The sequence below is a fragment of the Anoplopoma fimbria genome, chromosome 14 (assembly GCF_027596085.1).
Source record: "Anoplopoma fimbria isolate UVic2021 breed Golden Eagle Sablefish chromosome 14, Afim_UVic_2022, whole genome shotgun sequence".
Classification (NCBI taxonomy): Eukaryota; Metazoa; Chordata; class Actinopteri; order Perciformes; family Anoplopomatidae; genus Anoplopoma; species Anoplopoma fimbria.
This window is the reverse complement of record NC_072462.1, coordinates 10,880,178-10,885,182: the sequence shown is the minus strand read 5'-3', so window position 1 is coordinate 10,885,182 and position 5,005 is coordinate 10,880,178.

Here is a 5,005-nt window from a genome sequence, read left to right as displayed (position 1 = left end):
AGAAGTCCGGGCTAAGCCCAGAATGTCTTCAAATCCTGGAAGTGCCCCTGTCCTTAGGGTGTCTTTCAGTATAACCAAACACTAACCTTGGTATTTTTAAAACCCTGCTCACAGCCAAGACTTCACACTTAAATTTTGTAAAAATTAGTTTATGGTCTCAATCACTACTTTCAAGTCTTCTTCAAAACAACATGATGTTCATTTAGTAAATTATAAATTATACACCATGACGAGAAGAGGAAGAATACTTTTCTTTGGAATTTGGGTGAACTGGTCTTCTAAGAGAGTAGAATCAGAAAGCATCATGTGATTCTTTACTTTCATAATTAACCTATTGACTAAATGTTGGACACCCTACTGGCATTAATGAACACTTGTTACACTTGGTGTAGGAATATAGAAAACTAGGTTTAACCCCTGCTACATTAGAGACACATATCTGTAAGATTCAGACATTTCTTTCAGGATAAGAAAATGGACAAAGAGAGATCAGGAGTATTTTTCTCTCTGCAGTACCTGGGCTCTTCATGGCTTCCAAGGAAGTATCCCTCTGAGGATGTTTCTGTTGAAGAGGAGATCGAGGAGGTGATTTATGAAGAAATCATAGAGGAGGTACCTGAGCTTGCAGAGGAAGCTGAGGAGAAAATAATGGAGGAGGTTCAGGAGAATGCAGAGGAGGCTGTGAAAGGTATAACGGAGGAGGTTCAGGAGCAGCCCTCTGTCTCCAACAGCAGATAACTACTGCTACATGTCCTTATTGAGGTAAGAAATAAGATCAGTGGCACACATGTTTACACACACATCATAACAGTGAGAACGTCAAATAATGTGGTTGATACTTCTGTTTAGAATGACTGGCCTTCTATTCATACCCATCCCCACCAACATTGTATTAAAGGTTCAGTGTGTAGCATTTTAGGGGAATCTATTAGAAAAATTGGATCATGAATATTCATAACTATGTTTTTATTGCTGTGAACAATTGATTACAGGACAGCGTGGTGTAGCCTCATAGTTCCTCCATTTTACATAGTTCCAGGCATCAGTTATTACAGCACAAAATGATTACTGGACACTATTCACTAACGATGCTGTCAGTAAGGAATGGTTAAAAGTTCAGTAGGTACCACTATAAACTGTCAGTAGTAAATGAGGCAGATAATCTGTGAAAAAGCAGCTTCCCCTTCCTCCTCATAGTGCTCCTAATAGCATTTGCAAGAACCCAACATGCACAAACAAAAACAACCAGTCTTGAATTAGGGTGTTAGGTGGCAAAAATGTTGACATTTCCAAAAGTGCTTGGGTAAGTCCTAATTCAGTCATGTCCCCCCTGTGATCCGCCTGCACATCTAACAATACAGGTGAGGGAGGTGTGGGTGGTTTAGGTTCACAAGTAAATTAGATCCTGGCATCCTTGTCATTCACAGGTGCTGACCTCCGATTCTGAAAAGTGAGGCCAATGTGGATGCCGTAAACCTGCATTCTTCTTAATGGCCATCAGGGGGCGACTCCTCTGGTTGTATAGAAGTCTACGAGAAAATGACTCTACTTCTCTCTTGATTTATTCCCTCAGTAAACATTGTAAACATGAGTTTATGGTTTCAATCTCTAGTTTCAAGTCTTCTTCAATACAGCATGATGTTCATTTAGTAAATCATGGTCCATTTAGAGTCAAATAGACCATAAAGCAGGGTATGCTTTAGGTAGGGGGATACCTTGTGATTGACAGGTCGCAACGACACATTGTCCAGTTTGGGACTTGTCCATGTTTTCGTCTTAGAACATTAAACCAGTGTGTTTTTGGTTTATAAAAGTTTTTTGTAACATTTTGGTTGCATAACATTTCTTTCTACAATCAACACTTTAAATGATGACGGCACTTGCAAATGACAAGGCAGTACAAAATGTAAACCATACTTGGTGTTTGTTTTTTTGGAAGTGCTCCTACAATATATTATTGTGTGATACTAAAGGCTACAAACTACACAGGTCACATTACAAATTAAGTATCGATACTATAGGTAAACATACACCCATATACTCCACCTTAAACCTATATTGTTAGTTACAATATTATTGTAATATTACAGAAGCTAAGTCCTGCTATAGAAGATGCATAGCCCTAGTATAATGATATAACAATAAAATCACAAATTATTATGAGAGTATAATATGCTTAAAGGAAGAAAAAATAGGAATAAGGAGCAAGAGATTGCTGATAGTAGCCGATACAGACACCATCATGTGAATAACGGGAGTACTGACACTTTTTCAACTTCAAACTCAAGGCTTCAAAACTGCAGTCCACAAACCAATGGGTGACATCACGATAACTACGTCCACTTCTTATACACAGTCCATGCTTTCTTCTCTACATCTGAGTGATCAAATCAAAACCCCCAAGAATCGTTCCCATAATAATTACTTTATATTATGCTCATTCATTCAGGAATGTGTCACATTACAGAAGCTAAGGATTCTCTGCCATCCAAAACCACCCGAAAACAAAGTCTGCTTTTTGAAGCAGTAGGACTGGTCAAAATGTTTTCAAGGTCCTCAGTGTAATTGGAAAGAGAAAAAGAAAAAAACAGACTCAAGGTTACTAGCCTATTCCAGAGCTTTAAACTGCATCTCACGGTCCTTCTTAGCATAGCAGGGTTTTCCCAGTCGTCACATGTATATAGCCTAACATGACAATGCCCCCATGCACAGTACAACCTGCCACTTAATACTGGCTTCTCTGCTGATATGCTCATAGGAGCAAAGCAGCTCCTGTGACCACCCCGAACTCTACCTTTTGCATTTAGTGCTTGGTATTTTTGCTGTAAGTGCTCCCAGAAAGAGCGAAGCCTTGAAACCAAATATAACTGTAAGATAATTTGCTATAAGTTGTCAGTTCCTTGATGTAAGTGATTCCCTTCAGCCAGGTTCCAAAATCTGGCGGAAAGCCTGAAAACCCATGGTTGTGGAACGACATGTTCATGGCTGCAATGATTGAGCGTAAATATATATTATGACCAACTAAAACATCATTATCAGAGGCAGCTTCATGTCTGCAGTTTAACCTCAGCCAGTGTTTTCTGATGCAAAGCACGATCAGAGCTGCTGTTACAGGATGGAAACAGGAATCCCTGGACAAGAGAGAGAAAGAGAGAAAGAGAGAGAGAGAGAGAGAGAGAGGGGAGCATCTGGCAATGAAGCAGGAATTTAAATGTGTAGTTGCAGTGATCAGAAACTGGCATCATAGAGCCATTAGCAGATGCAAATGAGGGCAGAGCTGGCAGGCTGGTTTGTCTCGTCCTGTCTTTAACACATAAGCACCACACACAGCGCATAGTCACACATACAAAGTCCAACATCTGGACTGGGAACAGTTTGTGCCAGGAATGTGACAGAAGCAACAGCACACTGATGATTAAGATATTTTTACAGTCTAGCCATTAATGGAGCTCAAAATGTAGAAATGAGTCCTAAGGGTGGCGCTAGAAGAAAGGTCATGGTGTCATTAAAATTGAAAGGGCTCTACTCCTCTGGGGAGTAGGAATGTGATCAGGAAATGTAAGTACGCTCAACCATATGTGACTGTTGATCAAGTCATTTCTAAACCATGGGCATTAATCTGCTGCTATTAGCGAGCATGCAAACTTTAATTGTACATGTTTTTTTTAAAGAAGAAGTAATAAAGTGCTTTGTTTGACAAAAGGTTCTCGTTCCAACCTCATCAAATACTGATGCTTGGTCATCCACGCTTCAAACCATAACGCTCCAGGTTCCCCTCCTGAGTCAGTTTTTGGACGTGTCAAAGTTTTCAAAATAGTAAAAGATAAATTTCCGTGTTCACATGAAACCTACATTTTACTCTTGTTACACACATAGTGTCTCTTCAAATAAACATCCAGTGTAGATTTACTCAGTTTTTCACACAATAAAACTACTTGGTTATATTTAGGAAAAAATCGTGGTATGGGTTAAAATAAGTTTGTTGTGTAACTGGCGTTAGTTAAGCAAGTTACGTAACAAAAGTAAGGTCAAATAAGTCACTGTTGACTTGGTTTAAGGTACACAAACAGTGGAGTTCTGGGTAAGAGTCCTGTGTTTGTTTGACTAAACCATCCACCCTGACCTCCTACTAAGCAGACTTCCTTGCTCTTTATACTGCATTAGATGCTCCGATGTCTAATAATGATGTTGATGGGTTCACACTGGAGACAGTTGAAAGCCTTGTGTGTGTCATACTGATGTTAAAGGGTGCCTTGTGCGTCAGAATCAGACGCCGAGGGCCGCCGATCAAGTGGTGGGATTAGACGAGTTGGGGCTGAGAATGGATAGTGTTGGAAGAGAAGAAGAAAAAGGGAGGTAGTAGAGAGGCATACAACTTATGAAGACAAAAACGGAGTAGATATCCCAACAATGTAAAGAAGGATTTTTAAAAATGTATTGTTTGTCTGATTAATGTTTAAACATCTATCCGATGTACAATCTAAGAGATAAAACTGTGCTATATCAGTGGTGTCAGGCATGTCAGTGTCCTTCATTCTCACAATCGATGCCACACATTAGCTACCCAGAGCATGGAACTGGAACAGAACTAGAATGCAACATTCTTTTTGATTTTTTTTAAATAATGTTGAAATCAACTAGTTTACGACCGCTGCCCTCATACTCATAAAAAATAAAATGAGATACAAGAATGTTCAGGAACTCCTGAGGTCTTGATAGTCGTATTTTTAAACTTTGGACAGAGCCAGGCTAGCTGTCTCCCCTTGTTTTCAGTCTTTATGCTAAGCTAGGCTAACGACATCCTGACTCCAGCCCTACACTTAACTCACAGACATGAGATTTTGATTGATCTTTTCATCGCACTCTCAGAAAGAAAGCAAGTTGGTGTATTTCCCAAAACGTTGTACGATTCCTTTAAAGGTTGAGCTTTCTGCAGGGTGTAGAATATTTATTGTCAACTTCATTAGAAACACAATGCTCTATCAGCAGATTTTGTAAAAGCGCA